This window comes from Nanorana parkeri, unplaced genomic scaffold (genome assembly GCF_000935625.1).
Source record: "Nanorana parkeri isolate BGI_ZX_2015 unplaced genomic scaffold, ASM93562v1 scaffold588, whole genome shotgun sequence".
NCBI classification, from domain to species: domain Eukaryota; kingdom Metazoa; phylum Chordata; class Amphibia; order Anura; family Dicroglossidae; genus Nanorana; species Nanorana parkeri.
Genome location: NW_017306856.1, coordinates 218,846 through 227,371, shown reverse-complemented (window position 1 = coordinate 227,371; position 8,526 = coordinate 218,846). Strand labels below are relative to the sequence as shown.

The following is an 8,526-nucleotide window of genomic DNA, read 5'->3' as shown; positions in this document are numbered from 1 at the left end:
TGACGTGTGCGGAGTGTGTATGAGATGTGCGGAGTGTGTATGATATGTGCGGAGTGTGTATGACATGTCTGTGATCTGTGCGGAGTGTGTATGACATGTCTGTGATCTGTGCGGAGTGTGTATGACATGTCTGTGACATGTGCGGAGTGTGTATGACATGTGCGGAGTGTGTATGACATGTGCGGAGTGTGTATGACATGTGCGGAGTGTGTATGACATGTGCGGAGTGTGTATGACATGTGCGGAGTGTGTATGACATGTGCGGAGTGTGTATGACATGTGCGGAGTGTGTATGACATGTCTGTGATCTATGCGGAGTGTGTATGACATGTCTGTGATCTGTGCGGAGTGTGTATGACATGTCTATGATCTGGGCGGAGTGTGTATGACATGTCTGTGATCTGTGCGGAGTGTGTATGACATGTCTGTGATCTGTGCGGAGTGTGTATGACATGTCTGTGATCTGTGCGGAGTGTGTATGACATGTCTGTGATCTGTGCGGAGTGTGTATGACATGTCTGTGATCTGTGCGGAGTGTGTATGACATGTCTGTGATCTGTGCGGAGTGTGTATGACATGTCTGTGATCTGTGCGGAGTGTGTATGACATGTCTGTGATCTGTGCGGAGTGTGTATGACATGTCTGTGATCTGTGCGGAGTGTGTATGACATGTCTGTGATCTGTGCGGAGTGTGTATGACATGTCTGTGATCTGTGCGGAGTGTGTATGACATGTCTGTGATCTGTGCGGAGTGTGTATGACATGTCTGTGATCTGTGCGGAGTGTGTATGACATGTCTGTGATCTGTGCGGAGGGTGTATGACATGTCTGTGACATGTGCGGAGTGTGTATGACATGTGCGGAGTGTGTATGACATGTGCGGAGTGTGTATGACATGTGCGGAGTGTGTATGACATGTGCGGAGTGTGTATGACATGTGCGGAGTGTGTATGACATGTGCGGAGTGTGTATGACATGTGCGGAGTGTGTATGACATGTGCGGAGTGTGTATGACATGTCTGTGATCTATGCGGAGTGTGTATGACATGTCTGTGATCTGTGCGGAGTGTGTATGACATGTCTGTGATCTGTGCGGAGTGTGTATGACATGTCTGTGATCTGTGCGGAGTGTGTATGACATGTCTGTGATCTGTGCGGAGTGTGTATGACATGTCTGTGATCTGTGCGGAGTGTGTATGACATGTCTGTGATCTGTGCGGAGTGTGTATGACATGTCTGTGATCTGTGCGGAGTGTGTATGACATGTCTGTGATCTGTGCGGAGTGTGTATGACATGTCTGTGATCTGTGCGGAGTGTGTATGACATGTCTGTGATCTGTGCGGAGTGTGTATGACATGTCTGTGATCTGTGCGGAGTGTGTATGACATGTCTGTGATCTGTGCGGAGGGTGTATGACATGTCTGTGACATGTGCGGAGTGTGTATGACATGTGCGGAGTGTGTATGACATGTGCGGAGTGTGTATGACATGTGCGGAGTGTGTATGACATGTGCGGAGTGTGTATGACATGTGCGGAGTGTGTATGACATGTGCGGAGTGTGTATGACATGTGCGGAGTGTGTATGACATGTGCGGAGTGTGTATGACATGTCTGTGATCTATGCGGAGTGTGTATGACATGTCTGTGATCTGTGCGGAGTGTGTATGACATGTCTGTGATCTGTGCGGAGTGTGTATGACATGTCTGTGATCTGTGCGGAGTGTGTATGACATGTCTGTGATCTGTGCGGAGTGTGTATGACATGTCTGTGATCTGTGCGGAGTGTGTATGACATGTCTGTGATCTGTGCGGAGTGTGTATGACATGTCTGTGATCTGTGCGGAGTGTGTATGACATGTCTGTGATCTGTGCGGAGTGTGTATGACATGTCTGTGATCTGTGCGGAGTGTGTATGACATGTCTGTGATCTGTGCGGAGTGTGTATGACATGTCTGTGATCTGTGCGGAGTGTGTATGACATGTCTGTGATCTGTGCGGAGTGTGTATGACATGTCTGTGATCTGTGCGGAGTGTGTATGACATGTCTGTGATCTGTGCGGAGTGTGTATGACATGTCTGTGATCTGTGCGGAGTGTGTATGACATGTCTGTGATCTGTGCGGAGGGTGTATGACATGTCTGTGACATGTGCGGAGTGTGTATGACATGTGCGGAGTGTGTATGACATGTCTGTGATCTGTGTGGAGTGTGTATGACATGTCTGTGATCTGTGCGGAGTGCAGGAGCCTCTGAATACTTCTATCCGCTTCCCTGTTTAATAAGTCATACTGCAATAATCCTCAGAAACCAATTCCTGGCAGACACAAGGAGACATTCGTTGCCTATGGGATAAGAATGATCTCACCCATCAGTATAGGGAGGGGTTCTTTACGGTAAGAGCAGTGCAGAGCAATGGAATATCCTACCACAGGAGATGTTATTGGCAAAATCCACAACCAAATGTAACCGCGAATTGATACTTTTGTTACAACTAATACAAATATCAAAATGTTTTTCTACCTTTTTAGACAAAACTGGCCACAATTCCCACACAAGGGGGCGGGATTTATCTGTGGTCATGTCTGGGTCCCTTTTACCTGTAGCAATCCAATGTCAGCCCTGTAGTTGAGCCAAACCAGTAAAATACATGTCCTTCTGATCCTTCCATTAGGTTTAGTCAGGTGCTGGGGGGATTGAGGAGGTTTTGGGGTGTCCTACTGATCTTCAAGTGTCAGGAGAATGGACAGAACTGGACCTATGGTGCCCATACACTGCTGGAATTTTGGCTGACTCCTGCTGATCATTAAAAGATGAATTCTGATTGGCTTTTAGATGGTTACTTTTTACCTTTAATAAATTAGGTAAATTGGGTAAATGGGAAGCTGCTGGCCTGTGTGTAACATGAATTTTAACCCCGGGGCCAATACAAGTGACACGGTGCTGCCCATCACATGAAATCCGAGAGGTTATTTCAGCTTCTGCCCTAGTGTAATACAAGCTGATGTTGGGTTGTGGAGGTCACCAGGGTCCTGGTCCCTTTGTGAAACCACGAATGGTCCTTGCCATGTGTGGTCTCCTCAGATGTGGTGATCACCAGGGTGAAGCCATCTAATGTCCTTGCCATATCTGGTGTTCTCAGATGTGGAGGTCACCAGGGTCCTGGTCCCTCTGTAAAGCCACAAATGGTCCTTGCCATGTGTGGTCTCAGATGTGGAGGTCACCAGGGTCCTGGTCCCTCTGTAAAGCCACAAATGGTCCTTGCCATGTGTGGTCTCAGATGTGGAGGTCACCAGGGTCCTGGTCCCTCTGTAAAGCCACAAATGGTCCTTGCCATGTGTGGTCTCAGATGTGGAGGTCACCAGGGTCCTGGTCCCTCTGTAAAGCCACAAATGGTCCTTGCCATGTGTGGTCTCCTCAGATGTGGAGGTCACCAGGGTCCTGGTCCCTCTGTAAAGCCACAAATGGTCCTTGCCATGTGTGGTCTCCTCAGATGTGGAGGTCACCAGGGTCCTGGTCCCTCTGTAAAGCCACAAATGGTCCTTGCCATGTGTGGTCTCCTCAGATGTGGAGGTCACCAGGGTCCTGGTCCCTCTGTAAAGCCACAAATGGTCCTTGCCATGTGTGGTCTCCTCAGATGCGGAGGTCACCAGGGTCCTGAACCCCCTTGTGAAACCACAAAGGGTCCTTGCCATGTGTGGTCTCCACCTGTGTGTTCCTTCTGGTTTTTCCTCATATGTCTCTCCTGTACCCCTGATTCCGGCATGACTCTACCCCCCTGACAAGTGTTGCCATCTCCACTGTGCCATCCCTGCTCTGTAACCTGTTGTGTGTTCCTTGTTTTTACAAGATGGGGTGGAGATACGACTCCTTCCACAGGTAGCCAGAGGCAACATATAGCAGCGTCTTCCTCCCTCCCTTGCTTTCTCCTCCTTTTTTTTTATAATTTTTTTTTTAATCGCGGTATAACATGTATAAGCATGGCGGAGTCGTCACGCCCAAAGCTGTAGCTCTTCTCAGACACACACCCGACCCGTGGCAGAGTGCTGCAGCATCGCAGGGAAGAGTACGACCACCGTGGAGGACATTTGGACACCTTAAAGAGTTTCTTGTGTGATGCCGAAGACCTTCCCTGACCCAGCAGGAGGATTGGCAGCGCCGGAGGGCGCTTTATCTCTCGGGTTTTGTCTTTTATTGTCTCGGGATATGAAGTGACAGTGTAGCTTGCAGACAAAGGCTTGGGATGTAACTGGAGACCACAGAACAGAGGAAGGCACGGCGGGAGGAGCTGGCAAGACATCGATACTTTGGTGGCATGCTGAGGAGCCGAGACTGAGGAGCCTCGGCAGAGTCTCGTTTGGAAGTTGGCTCTGTCTTTGGAGAGGTCTTCTCCAACGGTCACTTGGGCATCATGAATCACGAGGGGCAGAGGAGGAGAAAGGGGAAGCAGAAGAAGACCTCCAACCAACATCCTGGCCGTTGCCCGGGCCGGCGGACCCGACCGATGGACCGAGTGCTGATGGTCTGCGATGACCTTCCATCTGAGAATGGATATAGCTCTTCTGAGTGCTCGGAAACGGCGAACGGGTGTGAGGCGGCGAACGGGTGTGTGAAGGATCGCACCAGCGTCTACCTAGGATCCGTCTACTCCATCCGCTCGGAGCTGGAACTGAGAGAATTGTATGACTCCTCTTTTTCCGTCCGTCTCTTCTTCTCCCCTTGTGGTCCTTCCTGTGTTTGGGGTCATGTGTGGAGGCTGGGTGACTGGACACTGTGGGGTGGGATGTTGGGAGAGGAAACCAGACAACGCAGCTGTCAAATTAGTGCGTAGGAGGCAGGTGAAGTCTGGAGCCTCCTGTATGCATGAACAGGGTGGGCGACCTTAGCACTCCAGTGTGGTGAAACTCCAAAACCCATCATGCCTCTGCCTCTGGGAGTCATGCCTGTGGCTGTCGGGCTTGCAATGCCTCATGGGATTTGTAGTGCCATGGTTGCCCACTGCTGGTCTGCAATGATGTGACCGGTACAAGCTCTTCTGCTGAAAATGAGGTCATGTGGCACCAAAACCTTCAGCACCTCTTGTAGGGACTCCCCTTCATGCTGGAAGCAGTCAGGATACAAATATTGAGTTAACATTGCTGACTTGTTTCAGTGCTCTGCGCAGTCATCCCCATCATTAATACCTAGCGAGCCGCTAACCTGAACCAAGCACACCTGCTGCAAGGTCAGACTTCACTAGCTGCATGCTTGTTCCAGGTCAGTGACTCAGTGAAGGCAGATCCAAATGAGCCGTAGCAGCAACCGTGACACCGTCCTGGCAGATTCACTTTGGTGTTTACCTGATTGTGACAAAAGCAGAATTTGGGTCTCTTATGCCGATGTTTTGGGTTCTGCACGGCATGCAGTATGTTGCACTCTGCGTGCTTTGTGTTGTAGCCAATGCTATCTATAGGCTTAGATTAACTCCTTCCCGTCAGCAGGTATGGGGCGACAGGCGTTGTGTAACCAGACACCAGACCTGCGTGAGATATTGCGCCTGCGGGGGGATGTGCGCGTGGCGTGATAAATATCTCTCCGCTGTATAGGTCCAGCGGCCCGAGCGCTGCACGTATTCCTGATAAGGCAAGAAGAGAAGAGCAGTAGCCTAAAGCAATCATGTCAAGGGATTCATAATTGCCATCTGTAGCCAGCTAAGACTTCCTGTACCTGCAAAATAATGATCCCATGTCTTTTCCCAGGATCCTCGTCCCCCTGTTCCTGTAATTGGCATGCGGCCCTTACCAGAGGCCTGTGCAAGGCTTAAAAGTTACATTGTATCTAAACATAGAAAAATATATTTACCCTTAGATGTGGCAGGTGCATTCGCTTTGCCTTTTTCTTTACCTGGTGGTCCTGCCAGTAACACACTTCCTGTCCTTGGGTGACAACACACGCCGCTCTGTATCTATGGAGGAGCAGCGTTGTCACCCTGACAGAGGACTAGCCGCCTCCCCCCTTCTCATTGCTGGAACATTGGAGGATGTTCTCTAGTCCACAGTGGTGACTGATAACACTGCTTGAGCTTTCCGTGCATCACAGAGCACAGGAAGTGATCGGCTCACAAGATTCCTGGCAGGATCAACCGGTATTTTTTGCGAACGTATGCAAGTAAATATATTTAACAGACCAAAAGGGAGCAATTAAAGGAAGTTTGATGGTGTTTTTATAAACTTACATTTTATATCGATTTTAGACTCATTTAAGATTGGCATCTCCAGCAATTTCATTTTTTTGGGGGTTTTATGGAGTTAAAATGGCAGCAAACGTTAAGCGGACGGCTGGCAGATTGGCAGATGCTACTCTCCCTGTATACAGGTTCTCTTTTACAGAAGAACTCTGGGCATTTAAACAATTAACCTTTTGCATTGGGGCTACCCCCGCGCTGCAAGGGTTAACTGCTCGTTATGGTCTAGGGCAGTTGTAGCCAAACTGCGGCCCTCCAGCTGTGGTGGAACTACAAATCCCATGAGGCATTGCAAGATTCTCACAGCCACAGACATGACTCCCGGAGAGAGATGCTTCATGGGATTTGTAGTTTCACCTCAGCTGGTGGGCCAGAGTTTGGCTACCCCTGGCCTAGGGGTAAAATAATACTCACCGGATTGTTGGTCCTGCTGGGCTCTTTCTCCCCTGGGCCCGTCATGTTATCGGGTCCATTGGACTTGCCTTACGCACAGCCGGAGCAGAGGGGAAGAGAGGTGAGCAGTCAGCACCGAGGATCGGGTGAGTGTATCTGCTTTACTTTACATCCTGAACCAAGTTGAGCACTAAAGCCGTGCGGTGCAGAGTAAGGGGTTAATTCTTTAAATGCCCGGCATTCCTCTTTAAAGGTGTGCCGTAGTATCACATTTCCATCGCTCCCTATATACTGACAGTCGGGAAGGAGGGATGAAGAATGAATGATTGATGTATTCTGGTGCGGCAAGTCCCTTGGAATGCCTTTAAGTGAATTTACCAGATCTGAGCCCCGGGTGGCACATTGGGGGGGCAGGAAGCGTCACCCCCTCATCTGAAGATTCCCCTGCAGGGGATGGTGCATTGAATTTTTAATGCAAAATTAAAATCTCCTAACTCTGCCATAGACATAAACTTAGAACCGTTATAACTAGGGATGCACCGATATATCGGCCGAAAATGGCACTTTTGGCAACATACATCGGCACATCCCTGGTTTATTTTCTCCCCGCTGGGCGCTGTCCCAGCGGGGGGAAAGAAAGTGACAGCCGGCCGAGCACTGCAGGACGAGAGCGCTGTCAGCGGCCGGCGTCTCTCCTCCCACACCGCTCAGTCGCCTATAACAGTCCGGCAGAGCGGCGTGGGGGCGGAGACGGCGCTGTCACAGGAGGCTGTGACATCGTGTCATGGTATGTTAACTATATCCTCAATTATGAATGAATGGGAAGTGATATACATCACCTCCTGTTCATTCATGATTGTGGTTATAGTAAACAAACTATGTCCTCATGTTATGAATGATCAGGGACACTCAGTATAGAGGATTCCTGTTCATTGATAACAGGGGACACAGAAAAAGAGACTGAGGACTCTGTGTGTCTCCGAGGACTCTGTGTTCTCAATCTCTTTTTCTATTTTAAAAGGGAAATATCAGGGGTCTGTTTTAGACCCCAAATACTTCCCCGAAGCCCCTAAAGTAAAAAATAAAAATATTTAATAAAAAATGAATTCATAAATAAATATAAAAAGTTTATAAAAAATAAAATATTTTAAAAAATAAAAAACATTTTCGCTATCGGTTTCGGCCTGACATATATTTTTTTTAATTTTGGTTTCGTTTCGGTGCACCTCTAGTTATAACCTCACCGTAATATATCTTGTACAGGTATCTGGGTGTCAGAATCCTTGTGGGCACTCCACAATATCTATTTGACGATCTAAACAAGTCCCAAATCTAATGAATATGGGATGTGCAAGCTTTAATAAAGCAAACCCTGGGGATCTACCTGGAGAACAACATGGAAGTGGCCAAACATCATTTGTTTTTAAGGAGATCATCTATTAGGGGGGTACGACCTCCAATTATGTGTTGTGGAGTCTAAGTAGTGATCACCTCGCCCCACATCTCCATTCTTTTTGATGCACACAGCCCTGAAACATCTCCCTCCCCATCTATTTAACTTCCCAGCTCCTTCTGGGTACCCAGGAAGCGGTTGCTATAGCAACACTGCCCACCCACAATGCAGCCAGTTAGGTGGCGGGGACTTTTGCCTTTCCGTCCCACTGACCAATCACAACTGGAGAAGGAGTGGGCGCTCCGCGCCTCCACATGGCTTTCTCCTGCTCTCCGGAGTCGACTCGCCGCTCTGCAGCCGCCACTCTACCCGTCAGTGGAGGTACAGACCGCAAAACCCTGCCATCATCCACCAGTCACGGCGGGGAGATGGCGAAGGTCCTGTTGCCAGTTTAGGTTGTCTGCCACGTTTTTATTGCTGGGCAGGTTCACCCTCTCTATTCGTCCTGTTTGATTTGAC

The 8,526-nt window shown here is 49.1% G+C and overlaps 1 protein-coding gene across 4 annotated transcripts in view; it reads left to right on the top strand.

The window, feature by feature from the left end:
* Positions 1–8,526, top strand: part of PLEC (plectin) — a 225,016-nt gene that overhangs the window by 171,783 nt on the left and 44,707 nt on the right. The window lies entirely within an intron of this gene.